Source organism: Pelodiscus sinensis, chromosome 19, assembly GCF_052426305.1.
Source record: "Pelodiscus sinensis isolate ZL-2025 chromosome 19, ASM5242630v1, whole genome shotgun sequence".
In the NCBI taxonomy this organism is placed as follows: domain Eukaryota; kingdom Metazoa; phylum Chordata; order Testudines; family Trionychidae; genus Pelodiscus; species Pelodiscus sinensis.
Genome location: NC_143070.1, coordinates 3,306,684 through 3,321,678, shown reverse-complemented (window position 1 = coordinate 3,321,678; position 14,995 = coordinate 3,306,684). Strand labels below are relative to the sequence as shown.

At 50.4% G+C, this 14,995-nt stretch overlaps 1 protein-coding gene and 1 long non-coding RNA gene across 2 annotated transcripts in view; both read right to left on the bottom strand.

The window, feature by feature from the left end:
- LOC102445187 (zinc finger protein RFP-like) overlaps positions 1-14,995 on the bottom strand; it is a 397,132-nt gene that overhangs the window by 139,994 nt on the left and 242,143 nt on the right. The gene's annotated exons all lie outside the window — the stretch shown is intronic.
- LOC142823122 (uncharacterized) lies at positions 4,725-13,145 on the bottom strand. The gene is made up of 2 exons (XR_012898445.2): positions 12,936-13,145; positions 4,725-5,156 (listed from the first exon to the last, which is right to left on the bottom strand). It is a non-coding gene; the product is annotated as an uncharacterized LOC142823122 (long non-coding RNA).

Sequence of the window (14,995 nt, the reverse complement as noted above, 5' to 3'; positions counted from 1 at the left end):
TGCTGCGTCCCGGACTGATCTCAGTCTTGCTGCAAACCACATTTTGAGAACCACTCATCTCAATAACTCAGAAGGAAAATGAAACTGACTTTTTCCTCCCTTCTCTTCGCGATAGGCCTGTTTAGAGCTGTATGAGGCTCATCCCAGGCTGACCGCCTGGCTTCTTCCCATCTCCCTGGTCCCCGGAGGTGGCGTTTCTCTCTGGCGTGGGGCTCGCCCCTCGATCCATGACTTTGGCGCCCCCAGATTGGCTCAGCCATCGAAAGACCAGTGGCAATCGGCAGCTGGGGCAGGATGCAGTAATCCTGCTTGGGAAGGGGGCCAAGGATCTCCTGAAGGTGGGCCGAGTTTTACGGGCAAAGTCCCAAGACGACCGCGAGTGGACTCTGTGTGGATTGGACCTTTTTTTCCGGTGTGGCGGCGTCCAAATCGTGAGCTCCCGGTCACCCAGTTGGGGCAGAAAACGAATTAAACCCAGGCCTGCCCCCGAACCACTAATCCCTGCTCGGAGCCCTTGGGGGTCAATAATAATCACGGTGGCAGGAGTAATTGGGAAGGAGGGACATGGTGGGGGATACAACCATGTGATCGCTCCCCGTTTCCTGTGACTCCTCACCCCCTCCCTGACCCCTCTCCACCCTGCCCCGCCTCCTCCCCGCGTAGGCCCCCTTCCCTACCTTGCCCCACCCCCTCCCACCTCTGCTCTGCCCCGCCTCTTCCTGCCTCGGCTCCGCCCCCAACCTCTAAGCCCCTCCCCCAAGTTCCAGGGGACTAATGGGAATGGGTCGCAGGAGTTAGCCCCATCTGCTCACCAGTAGCCACGGGGAATATGGAGTGACGGGGCCCTCGGCCACGCCCTGGGCTGCAACGTGCTATTGTTCCCTCTCTCCATGGGGCAAGGATCCATGCAGCCAGGACCCGGCGGAGTCGATGGGGTGAGAGCCTCGTCGTTCCGCTTCCCCCCATTGCTGCTGGGGAGTGTGTGTGGGGGGGTCCCTCAATCCCAGCTGCAGGAGCTAGACTCCCCCCCTCCCCCGCTCCCTTGACTGCAGCCTCCTTGCCCCACTAGGCGGGGCCTAGTGATGGAACATGGGCGGGGCCTAATGATAGAACATGGGCGGGGCCTAGTGATGGAACATGGGCGGGGCCTAGTGATGAAACATGGGTGGGGCCTCAGGGCGGAACATGGGTGAGGTCTAGTGATGAAACATGGGTGGGGTCTCCAGGCAGAACATGGGCGGGGCTTCATGGTGGAAGACGGGAGGGGCCTCAGGGTGGAATATGGGTGGGGCCTAGTGATGGAACATGGGCGGGGCCTCGGGGCTGAACATGGGTGGATCTCATGGTGGAACATGGGTGAGGTCTCATGATGAAACATGGGTGGTGCCTCCAGGCAGAACATGGGCGGGGCCTCGTAATGGAACATGGGCGGGGCCTTGGGGCGGAACATGGGCGGGGCCTCGTAATGGAACATGGGCGGGGCCTTGGGGCGGAACATGGGCGGGGCCTGAGGGTAGAACATGGGCAGGAGTATGGCTTAGCCTGCTCTGGCCTTTGATCCCGGCTGCCCGTGAGTTTTGGGGGTCCAACTCTGACTCCCCTTAAAGCTTGGAAAGAAAATCTCCCATCATGAAATTGCCTTTGTGATGCTTCCCGTTTCAGAAGGGACTTTTGTGCGCCAGCAACGCTGCCTCTCCGGGACCGCCTTCGGGGCCGGGAGCGCGAACGTGTCTGAAGTCTTCACACGTTCATTAGGAAACCTCAGAGACCACCGCAGGCAAATTAGCACAGAGGCTGTGGTCTGGTGCGTCTGCAGGCACAGAACTGAGTGGCGGAAACCATACTGTTGGCTGTGTTGTGCTCTTTCCAGCGAAGAACCTTGCTTTGCTTCGCAAGAGGGGAGCGGGGCTGGCGTTAGCCCCAAACGAGTTAAACGAGGAACAGGGAAGTGTCAATGACTTGCCTGAATCAAGGGGGGATCAATGACTTGCCTGAATCAAGGGGTGCAGACAGTAGAACTAAGCTAGGAAAAGACACTGAGGGGTCGGGAGAGGGGTCTAGAGTGACCTAGACAAATTGGAGGATTGGGCCAAAACAAATCTGATGAGGTTCAACAAGGATAAGTGCAGAGTCCTGCCCTTGGGACGGAAGAATCCCAAGCATTAGTAGAGGCTGGGGACCGACTGGCCAAGCAGCAGTTCTGCAGAAAAGGCCCTGGGGGTTACAAGGGATGAGAAGCTGGATAGGAGTCAACAGGGCGCCCTTGTAGCCAAGAAGGCGAATGGCATATTAGGTGCATTAAGAGGAGCATTGCCAGCAGATCCAGAGAAGTGATTATTCCTCTTTATTCGGCTCTGGTGAGGCCACATCTGGAGGATTGTGTCCAGTTCTGAGCCCCCCACTATCGAAAGGACGTGGACGCCTTGGCAGAGAGCAGCCACAATGATTTGGGGGCTGGAGCACATGACCTATGCGGAGAAGCTGAGGGATTTGGGTTTGGTTACTCCTCAGAAGCGAAGAGCGAGGGGGGATTTGAGAGCAGCCTGCAACTTCCTGAAGGGGGGTTCCAAAGAGGCTGGAGAGAGGCTGGTCTCAGTGGGGGCAGATGGCAGAACGAGGAGCAATCGTTTCAAGTTGCAGCGGGGGAGGTCTAGGTGGGAGATTAGGAAAAACGATTTCCCTAGGCGGGTGGGGAAGCGCTGGGATGGGTTCCCTAGGGAGGGGGTGGGATCTCCATCCCTAGGGGTGTTTCAGTCCTGGCTTGACCAAGCCCTGGCTGGGATGATTGAGTCGGGGTTGGTCCTGACTTGGGCAGGGGGCTGGACTCGATGCCTCCTGAGGTCACTATGAGCCTAGGAGTCCAACCTGGGGATCCCGACTCCGAGTGTTTGTCTTTTGTTGTATCTTTTATCTCCATTTCTAACTCCCCATTGGATGTAGGTGCCATTTATATGAACCAAGATCTGCCCCTCCTCTGCCCCACTCTGTCCAACCCTTCCGCCAAAGCCCTACGCCCACCCTGCTTTGTCCTGACTCCGCCCACCTCTTCCAACCCCGCCCCTTCCCAACCCAGTTCTGCCCCTCCCCCAAGCTCACTGCACTCTCACTCCTCTCCCACCCCCAGAGCACCCCCTGACCCCACAAAATGACCGGCAGCAGGCGGTAGGTGCTGGGAAGGAGGGGGAATTGCTGAGATGGGGGCTGCCAGTGGAGCTATTTTTTCCCCATGAGGGCACCAACCCCGGAGCATCTGTAGAGTCAGCGCCGATGAGCCGACATCAACCAAATTCAAACCGGAATGAGGCCCGGCTGTCTAACAGGGCTTGGTCTCTTGGGGGGAGGATGTGAGACCTCTGAGACCTGGCAGGGTGCCTAGCTGATTAGCAGAGAGCCCACCGCTAAGATTGCATTTCTACAGGTGGTGCCCATTCACACGCGCCTCAGTGCACAGAGAAAAAAATTATTCTGCACAGGGATGGGGAAAAAAATCCACACACGGATGGAAAAGGTTGGAGGGAACATTGGGCATGTCTATACTCAACGGCTGTGTCTAGACTGGCTAGTTTTTCCGGAAAATCAGCTGCTTTTCCGGAAAAACTTGCCAGCTGTCTACACTGGCTGCTTGAATTTCCACAAAAGCACTGACTTCCTACTGTAAGAAATCCTTGCTTTTTGCGGAAATACGATGCTGCTCCCATTCGGACAAAAGTCCCTTTTGCGCAAATCTTTTGCACAAAAGGGCCAGTGTAGACAGCTGAGATTTGTTTTGCACAAAAAAGCCCCGATCGCGAAAGTGGCGATCGAGGCTTTTTTGCGGAAAAGTGCGTCTAGATTGGCTATGGCTGCTTTTCTGCAAAAAGTGCTTTTCCGGAAAAGCATCCATGCCAATCCAGATGCGCTTTTCCGAAAATGCTTTTAACGGAAAACTTTTCCGCTAAAAGCATTTCCGGAAAATTATGCCAGTCTAGACGTAGCACCACTTCAACACTCATTATAAAGTCAGTTTAGTGAAACGAGCAAACCCCTACTTTAAATCGGTTTACACTCGGGTCACAGGGATGTAACCTAATTTGCTCTTTTTTACGTGACTCTGTCCCCGCGGGATGGTGGAGGAAGTTGATAAAGTACTTCCTTTTCTCAGCCTTTGATTCAGAGCCAGAAGGTTGCGGTTTTGTATAATACAACAACAAAAACTGCAGCAACACGGACGCTTCCTGCTGCCTGGGGCATGCACCTGCTGAGTGTGCTGAATTTTGGCTTACCAGTTCTCACGAATTGCTTGCAAGCCCCCTGCTGTGTGTTGTTTTATTGGTCGGTGTGTAGAGGGAAGTGTCTGGCACTCATGGTTAGTCGGGATTTTTTTTTTTTGTGGGGGTGACAAATTGTTTTGAAATACACCAAGCAGTTGAAACTCAACTTTTGCAAGGAAGACTCTGTTCTGACAACTGTTGGGTCTTGAAAACAAATCCCCCCACCCCCAAAAAAGTGCGTGTGAAACTATTAAAATCAACATTTAATTTTCGGGGGGGGGAGAAAAAAAATGAACTGTTTTCCAACCTGTTCTCCTCAGGATATTGAAAGGTATAAGACTGACCAATTGAAGCAGGTTTGGCAGAATTCAGTTTTCGTGTTTTATATCATTTTGATGGATAAGATCAGTGTTTATTTTAAGCGTTTTGTTTTTGCTGTTTTTGTCTATTTGAATTTTCACAGTTATGCAAATGTAGGGGGATCCGGTTTTATTGGTATCGAGTCACGTTTTCTCAGGTGTGAGGGATCTTGAAGGAAGGTCAGAGAATAATTAACTAATGACTTAAACAACAAATGGTCTAGCACTTCAAAGACTAACGACACATGGAGATGAGATTATGAGTTTTCGTCGGCATGGCAGGCCCACATTTTGGCACCTGAGGCGGGGAGCTCAAATGACGCCTCCCCCCATGCCCGTCGCTTGGGCCAAAACTTTGAAAGGTCTCAATTCTGCCTTCTTCCTGTTCTACTCCTCTCATGGGACTGCTACCAGCAGCAGACACAATTTTCTACACTCTGGGTCCCAGTCGTGCCCACACACAGTCTGGCACCTGAGGCGGCTGCCTCAGTTCGTCTCATGATAAAGCCGGTCCTGTTCGTGGGCCCAGCCCGCTTCTTCCGATGACCTGTAAAAGTTGAGGTTCAAAATGTTAAAGCCTTATAGCGGTTAAAACGCAAACGGTCAACACAAAAAATCAAAGCGTACAAAGTCAATACCCTTCCCCCAAACTCTAACATTCCCAAGTAGCTTTACTTTTTACTTGCCCATCTGTAAATTTTGATGCTCATTGATGGAAATATTGTGCCCTTGGTTTGTGTAATGCCCGGCAGGTAGAACCAAACCTGGGACCTCTGGAGTTTAGTGGAGTTTGAGTTAAAAGCCAGCTGGCTCTCAGCGAATGCTGGAGAGCAGTGTTTCTTAAACCGTGTTCTGTGGCACACCAGTGTGCCGCGAGGCAGTCGGAGGTGTGCCACAGAGAACAACAGAGTTCAAAATGGCCACCCTTAAAGGGGCAAGTGACTTTTTTTTTCTCAATAATTTTCCCCTCGACTCTTTCTTTCTTTTTTTTTGCTCAACAAAAAATCCTTGGTGTGCCTCATAAAAAAAATTATTGTTTGGTGTTCCTCAGTCTTAAAAAGTTTAAGAAACACTGCTGTAGAGCAAACTCATTCTCTAACTCTGCAAGTGGTCTTGATGCCACTCCATTGGACAGCGTGACACACCCAGTAGGTGTGCACTGGAATGGATGTTCACAGGCATTTACCAACAAAAATAAACAGATAACTGTAAATATCACTAAACTGACTTGACATGCAGGGGTTTGCAGGAGCTGAGCTCAAATGGTTTAGGTGTAAACAGGTGCAGCTTGTGTGTGTAAACAAGGCCTCAATCATCAGCTCCTGGAGTCCTGTGATGTTAGCTACCATCGACACAACAAAAAATTGTCCGGTCTTCAAGGTTGCAATGTATCTCCTAGAAGAGGTACCCAGCACTGCTTGCAATACATTTTTGTTTTCCTTCCTTTATATCATTGCTCTGGGGTGCGACAGGGGAGGAGGGGTTCAGTTTTCAGGTTGCCCTGAAGAGAGAGGATAGCTCCAGCCCTCTGTCACCAGAGCAGTTTAGGGCCATGTGAGAGGCATCTGTCCATGGCCACTGCAGCTCCAGCAGACACAGCTGGGGGAGGGGTGCATGTCCCTCGGCTGTGGGACACACACACACACACACACACACACACACACACACAAACTCCCTGAAATACATATCATAGTAGATAGCTGTCCTTTTTCTATCCTTGCCCCATGCTGGCCTAATGGGGTTATAACTGTCCTGGTCCCCATCTCTGGCTCTTTGCTGCCCCCTCTGGTCATTCCACAGTATAGCTGGCCCTTCTACCAGACCCCTCCCTTTCCATTTTAGGAGAAACATTCACATTTCAGGCACATCCCACTGTCTTGGCACAACCAACCCCTGACTTTGCTTTCAATCAGGGGTGGCCAACCTGTTAAAGGCAAAGAGACACAATAGTTAGGGATATAGCACAAAGGGCCAAGGGAAAAAGTGGTTGAGAAAAAGAAACAAACAAACAAAACAGCCCTAGCTGAATTTGGTCCAAAAAAAAAAAAAGGATACCGCCCCTTTAAACAAAACTGAGTGGCTTTTTGGCCACAGGCTCCCATCGGCTGGTACCATCTTGTTGGCACCATTTTGCTTTGCTAAGACAGACAGTGAGCACTGGAAACTGGGAGCCAGGGGGCCGTTTTTAGGGATGCAGGGACAGCTTCACAAGCCGGGGGGGGGGGGCGGAGGGGGATTGTGAGATGTAGTTTAAGGGGGGGAAGAGCCGCATGCAGCTCACAAGCATGTATTAGGTTGACCATGGGTTGGCCAGCCCTGCTTTAATTATGATCAGAGGAATCTGCCTATCAAATGTGGCGCTTCCCATTTAGGAGGAGTTCTCGAACAAACAGACTCACAGATGAGACATATCAGGTTTTGCTAGGTTAGACTTGATTTAAATCAATTATAGATTAGTAGTTCCAATACACAGAATAGATTTTAATGGATTGGAATTAAATTTAAAGAGATTCATTTTCAATCGAGTATAACTCTATTTGGCTGATTAAGATTAAATGTGGATACATTGGGTTTGATAAAATAAATCTTTACTATTACTGAGCGTTCATGATCACCTGATTATCCAAATCTTTTTCAGAGTCCCTGCTTCCCAGGACAGAAAGTCCCCTCTTTTGTAAGTCTAATCTGCATTCTTTGTTCCTTTGTGTAAACATTTACAGGAAGCTGTATTAAAACATGTTTTGTTTGCTTGCACACAGTTTATCATATTAGCTTGATCACCCTGAATCAGTGATCTGTCTGCTTACCACTTTCTAATTTTTGTGTCCCCTGCAAATACCTTTAGATTTAAATAAAAAAGGATACATTTTTTTAGGACAATTTAGGTTGAGAGTTGTCCTCCTTAAGATTAAATGTAGATGAAATGTAAACAGATTTGGACTGGATTTCGCTTGAGCGGGAGTAGTTGTGAGTAGATAGGTATGAACTGGATTTAGACAGATTTTGTGTTTGCTTGTGGTTGCACCTGAATGGGCTTTTGAAAGAACTCAGAAGTCGGACGACAAAGGAAGAAGTAAACAAGGCACCCCAGGGTGGTTTGTGGTGAGGAGAAACCACGTGCTTCGAGTCACACTATTTTTAGTCAAGTGACAATTGACTAATCCATCTGGGGGACAGCTCATGCCAGCCAAGCGTTCCTTGCCAGTAGCAGAGGAGGAAGCAATGAACTTTTGGCAGTTTTGTTTTGTCTTGTAGTGATTATGAAATAGTATCGGGAATCCTCGAACTCTGACAGGAAGTGACCTCAGTAGGTTATCTAGAATCCTAGAGCACTAGAACTGGAAGGGACCTCGAGAGGTCACCGAGTTCAGTCCCCTGCCCTCTAAGTCACTGAAGAGCCCATCCCACCTCCCTACCTTCAGAAGGTCCCAGGTGGAGGGGAGGGGCAGGACTTGAGCTACGGGGGGGAACCAAGCACCATCTAGCCCATCCCTGACAGGTGTCTGTCTAACCAGCTCTTCAATATCTCCAGAGGTGGAGATTCCACCACCTCCCTAGGCAACTTATTCCAGTGTTTCACCACCTTGACAGGTAGAAAGTTTTTCCTGATGTCCAACCTCAACCTCCCTTGCTGCAATTTAAGTCCATTGCTTCTTGTCCTATCACCAGAGGTTAAGGAGAATAATTTTTCTCCTTCCTCTTTGTGACACCCTTTTGGTACTTGAAAGCTGCTCTCATGTTCCCTCTCAGCCTTCTTCTTTCCAAACTAACCAACCCCAATTCTTTCAGCCTTCCCCGATAGCTCCTGTTTTCTAGAGCTTTCATCATTTTTCTTGCTCTTCTCTGGACCCTCTCCGACTTCTCCATGTCTTTCCTGAAATGCGGTGCCCAGAATTGGACACAATCCTCCAACTGAGGCCTAACCAGCACAGAGTAGAGCGGAAGAATGACTTCTCGCGTCTTGCTCGCAACACTCCTGTTCATGCATCCCAGAATCAGGTTGGCTTCTTTTATTATTATTATTATTTTGCAACAATATCACACTTAATGAAGCAGGTCTAAGTCTTTTCTAGGCCTGCTTTTTTCTCCTTTTTTGATGCCAAGAACTGGCTTGAGCCCTTCCTAAACACAGAGACTAGTGCTGGTCCATGGAAAACCAGTCAAGGCCTTCCTTGACAAGGGTGTGAACTGAAGAACGGCCAGACTGAGTCAGACCAAAGTTCCATGCAGCCCAGTGTCCTGTCTGCCAACAGTGGCCCATGCCAGACGCCCCATAGGGAGGGAACACAACAGGTAATCCTCACTTGATCCCTTCCCTGTCACCCATTTCAGGACAAACAGAGGCTAGGAACATAATTTCTATCCATAGGTTACATCTATATTGACATTTTTTGCCCAAATACTTTTAACGCAAGAGTTTTTGCATTAAAGTATTTGTGCAAGAGAGCGTCTACACTAGCATGTGCTTTTGTGCAAGAGAGGTGCTTTTGTGCAAGAGCATCCGTGCCAGTGTAGATGCTTTCTTGCGCAAGAAAGCTTGGATGGACATTTTAGCCATTGGGCTTTCTTGCGCAAGAAATTCATGTAGCCTGTCTACACTGGCCTCTTGCGCAAGAACAGTTGCACAAAAGGGCTTATTCCTGAGTAGGAGCATCATAGATCTTGCGCAAGAAGCCCTGATTTCACACATTAGAACGTCAGTGTTCTGCGCAAGAACTCCCCGCCAGTGTAGACAGGCAGCATGTTTTTGCGCAGAAGTGGCTGCTTTTGCACAAAATCTTGCCAATGTAGACACAAAGTGTCTAACTTCTTAAAACTCTCCAAAGATGGAAATTTTGCAACGTCCCCAGTGCTTTTCCGGAAAAGCGTCCTGCCAATCTAGACGCGCTTTTCTGGAAATACTTTTAATGGAAAACCTTTTCCGTTAAAAGCATTTCCGGAAAATCATGCCAATGTAGACGTAGCCCATGAGAATGCCACACAGACACAGCGAGAGACAGTCCCTGCCCTAGCGGAGATCAGGGCCCCGTTGTACCGGGCACTGCACAGACACAGCGAGAGACAGTCCCTGCCCCAGCTGAGATCAGGACCCCGTTGTGCCGGGCGCTGCACAGACACAGCAAGAGACAGTCCCTGCCCCAGCGGAGATCAGTGCCCCGTTGTGCCGGGCGCTGCACAGACACAGCGAGAGACAGTCCCTGCCCCAGCGGAGATCAGTGCCCCGTTGTGCTGGGCGCTGCACAGACACAGCGAGAGACAGTCCCTGCCCCAGCGGAGATCAGGGCCCCGTTGTGCCGGGCGCTGCACAGACACAGCGAGAGACAGTCCCTGCCCCAGCGGAGATCAGGGCCCCGTTGTGCCGGGCGCCGCACAGACACAGCGAGAGACAGTCCCTGTCCTAGCGGAGATCAGGGCCCCGTTGTGCCGGGCGCTGCACAGACACAGAGAGAGACAGTCCCTGCCCCGGATGAGATCAGGGCCCCGTTGTGCCGGGCGCTGCACAGACATAGCAAGAGACAGTTTCTGCTCAGGAACAGAATCTTTTTTCTAGTTTCTGGTCTCAGAAAAAAAAATATTGATTCTTATCAGTCTTCAAAAGCTGAACTTTTTTGTAACAGAAAATGCAACTTTTTTTAATAGATGTTTTTTAACTGTCCAAGTTCCACTTTTCCAAAAGGAAAATAACTCATTTTTTGTGGGATACTGCTTAGCCTTTAGTTTATGTGCTTCAACAACAACCCAGAAATTTTTGATCAAAACACATGAACAGGTTGCCTGTGGCTACCAAAGCTGTTCTTCACTGGAAAAAAAAAATTAGATCAAACATTTTCTGAAAACGTTTACTAATTCTAGTTATGTCCCAACCCCAGTGAATTGCATTCATGTTTTCTTCCTCTCACCCCTCTTGCTCAGCCAGGTGCTAACGTGACAAGAAAATTCACTAGTTGAGGGTATGTCTACACTACCCCGCTAGTTCGAACTCCTCGTGGAATGAGGAGTAACGGTAGTTCGAACTAGGAAGCCTAGTTCGAACTACCTAGTTCGTGCCGCGTGTAGCCGCGCTGCATGGGGTTCGAACGAGCGGGGATTTAAAAATGGCGGCGCCCCGCTTATGCAAATGAAGCCCGGGAAATTCAAATCCGGGCTTCATTTGCAAGTGCGGTATGCCTACATTACCCTCCTAGTTCGAACTAGCGGGGTAGTGTAGACATACCCTAAGAGAAGGACCATTCCAAATGAATACAAACTACCTCTAGACTGGCACGATTTTCCGCAAATGCTTTTAACGGAAAAGTTTTCCGTTAAAAGCATTTCCGGAAAAGAGCGTCTAGATTGGCACGGACGCTTTTCCGCAAAAGCACTTTTTGTGGAAAAGCATCCGTGCCAATCTAGACGTGCTTTTGCACAAAAAAGCCCCGATCGCCATTTTCGCCATCGGGGCTTTTTTGCGCAAAACAAATCTGAGTGTCTACACTGGCCCTTTTGCACAAAAGCTTTTGCGCAAAAGAACTTTTGCCCGAACGGGAGCAGCATAGTATTTCCGCAAAAAGCAAGGATTTCTTACAGTAGGAAGTCAGTGCTTTTGTGGAAATTCAAGCAGCCAGGGTAGACAGCTGGCAAGTTTTTCTGCAAAAGCAGCTGCTTTTGCAGAAAAACTTGCCAGTCTAGACACAGCCGATTTGTTCATGAGCTTTGGTGGGCACAGCCCACTTCTTCAGATGACCAAAGTGGGCTGTGCCCATGAAAGCTCACGATCCCGTTTACATGTTTTGTCTATAAAGTGCTACCAGACCATTTGCTTGCTGTTTTTTCCCCCTGTAACAGACTAACTCGTCTACCCCCTGAAGATTTGTGTTTTATTCACTAGTCACCTCTAGGTGGCAGGGTCTGACCATGCACAGATGGAAGGAGCGTGCCTGGCGTTGTAATAAAGCACAAATCTATGCTCGTGTGTAAACATAAGCATCGACAGTTTAACCCTTTTATCTCTGCGCAATGACTGGAAAACACACATCCAGCATCGGGTCACTGCTCCCAATCCGATATCGCTGTTGTTCATGGAGAGAACAATTTAACTGATTTAAGAATAACAGCATTCAATACAAGCAGGGGCAGGGCTTGGGGTGGAGCATCGTCGGGAAGAGTTGGGGCAGGGACGGGGTTTGGGAGAAGTGGTGAAAGAGGTGGGGGTTGGGAAATGGTGTGGAACGTGGGCAGGAAGAGGCAGAGCAGGGGCGGGACTTGGGAGAAGGGGTGGAGCATGGTCAGGACGAGGTGGGGCTTGGGAAAAAGAGGTAGAGCATGGGCGGGAAGAGGCAGAACAGGGGCGGAACTTGTGACAAGGGGTGCAGAGTGGGCAAGAATAGGTGGAGTGGGGGTGGGAAGAGGTGGGGCTTGGGAAATGGTGTGGAACATGGGCAGGAAGAGGCAGAGCGGGGGCAGGACTTGGGAGAAGGGGGTGGAACATGGGCGGGAGGAGGCGGGGCTTGGGAGAAGGGGTGGAGCATGGGCAGGAAGAGGCGGGGCTTGGGAAAAAGAGGTGGAGCCTGGGTGGGAAGAGGCGGGGCAGGGCCAGGACTTAGGAGAAGGGGTGGAACATGGGCGGGAGGAGGTGGGGCTTGGGAGAAGGGGTGGAGCATGGGAAGGAAGAGGCGGGGTTTGGGAAAAAGAGGTGGAGCCTGGGTGGGAAGAGGCAGGGCAGGGCCAGGACTTGGGAGAAGGGGTGGAGCATGGGAAGGAAGAGGCAGGGCTTGGGAAAAAGAGGTGGAGCCTGGGTGGGAAGAGGCGGGGCAGGGCCAGGACTTGGGAGAAGGGGTGAAGTGTGGGCAGGAAGAGGTGGGGTTTCTTAAAGCAAAGCGGCTTGTTAAAATGTTTCTGTTTATTTATTAATAATTTTAGTACATTTTTAAAACTAGAAATTTCATCCCTTGTATTTCTTTCCTTCATCCCGCCACAGGGTGCGCCCTCACCCCCACGGCGCCTCCAGGTGGGCACGCAGGGAATCAGCCCTCCAACTCCCAGCGCTTGTCTTCTGGTTTCCCTTGGAGTCCTGGTACCCAGCCAGACCAGTCCCTCCGCTGCTCGGCCAGCCTCCAATAAACGCCCATTTTTCCAGTTCTCATCCTGGCTGTCTCTCACCGCGGCTTAACAGCCTGCCTCTGTAAGAGATCCCCGTGGGGCGCAGGGCGGCACGGCCCCGTAGCCTGAATTTTAAAAATAGCTCCCTTAATTGCAGGCAGCCCAGCCTAATGGCCTGTGTCTATCAGACAGCCCCCTTGTATCATGGGCACCGCATGTGCCCACGTTCTCCACCATGTGCACTCACCCCGCACGGCGCCTCCAGCTGGTCACTGGGGGAAAGAGCTCTTCTGCCTCAGAGCGCCTCCTGTTGGTCGGTGCCCCAGCCTCTCCTGCAGCCCGGAGTGAGGTGAAGTCCGATCAGAGCCTCCCAGTTCTTCCTGCCTTTCCCCGCCCCTGCCCTGTCTCAGGAAGCCTCCAGCTTCTCTGGCAGCCAGGTCCCTCCTGCTCCCCAGCCGGAGCAAGCGTGTGTCTGTTCTCCCTCCAGGAGCCCTTATTTATACAGCCCCCCCTGGGCCCTGATTGGCTGTCTCTGCCTCTGCTGAGGGCTTCACTCTCTCAGCATTCTCCCAGGGCTGGGATTTAACCCTTAACGGGCCAGTGTGGAACAGAAACCCTGTCATAAACCCTATAAACCATAGGTTTCCAAACTGGGGGGCTTGCCCCCCTGAGGGGGAGGTGAAGAGATTCAAAGGGGGGTGCGAGGCAATCCAGTCCCCCTCCCCATCAATCCCCCTCAAAAAAGAGCTTGGTCCATCCCGTAAAAAAATTCGAATATCCATTATTTTCTGTTTTTCCTGCCTTGGGTATTTGCCAGAACACGTGCCTAGAGTACCAGTCCCCCCCCCCCTTTTTTTTTAACACAGGTCCTGGGAATTAAAGGGGCCACGACTGTTTTTTGTTTCCAGTCAGTTCTTTTTTTTTTTTTTTTTTTTTGGCTCAACAAGGTTTTTTTGTGTGTGTGTGTTCATGAGGGTTTCTCAAAAATCAAAAGGGAGGCGTGATGCCAAAAAGTTTGGGAACCACTGCTATAAACCCTTATCGTTCACTCTGATGTAACCAAAGAGTCAATTTGGCTTCCAATAACATTTTCTTCTCGTTTTCCGACCGGAAGCCGTAATGTAGCTGGGCCAACGCAGAGCCCTGCTCCAACTTCTTTGGAGGATAGGGACAAAATTCAAAATGACCTTAGCAAGTTAGAGAAATGGTCAGAGGTAAACAGGATGAGGTTTAATAAAGAGAAATGCAAAGTGCTCCACTTAGGAAGGAACAATCAGTTCCATACATACAAGATGGGAAGCGACTGTCTAGGAAGGAGCATGGCGGAAAGGGATCTAGGGGTCATAGTGGACCACAAGTTGAATATGAGTCAACAGTGTGATGCTGTTGCAAAAAAAGCAAATATGATTCTAGGTTGTATCGACAGGTGTGTTGTAAGCAAAACTCGTGAAGTCATTCTGCCGCTCTACTCTGCACTAGTTAGGCCTCAGCTGGAGTACTGTGTCCAGTTCTGGGCGCCACATTTCAAGAAAGATGTGGAGAAATTGGAAAGGGTACAGAGAAGAGCGACAAGAATGATTAAAGGTCTAGAGAACATGACCTATGAAGCCAGGCTTCATGAACTGGGCTTGTTTAGTTTGGAAAAAAGAAGATTAAGGAGGGACATGATAGCGGTTTTCAAATATCTAAGAGGGTGTCACAAGGAGGAAGGAGAAAATTTGTTCCTCTTGGTTTCTGAGGACAGGACAAGGAGTAATGGGCTTAAAGTGCAGCAGGGGAGGTTGAGATTGGACATTAGGAAAAAATTCCTAACTGTCAGGGTGGTCAAATATTGGAATAAATTGCCAAGGGAGGTGGTGGAATCCCTCTCTTTAAGAACAGGTTAGATAGACATCTGTCAGGGATGGTGTAGACGGAGCTTGGTCCTGCCTTGAGGGCAGGGGACTGGACTCGATGACCTCTCGAGGTCCCTTCCAGTCCTATGATTCTATGATTCTATGAATGCCTCCGTTGTCTCTCTTTTATGTCGGGTACCTTGAGGTGCGATCCCGATACAAGCACAGCCGTTTTTTTCTGGCTCCTCTTGGTGCAGTTTCTCTCAGCATCCACTCCCTGCTGAGGCCAGGGCCCACTTTCGCGAGTGTGTCTCGTCGCTGTGCGGTTTGAGGAGACACAGTCCCATTCCAGGCACTTCCCGTTGTCCTGGAACACCCAAACCTTGCTTTAAATTTGGAGGAGAGGCCGCTGCCTCCAAAGGAGGGGGAGGTCCCTCTCTGACCGGTTCAGAGGAGTTCTTGAGCAAGACAG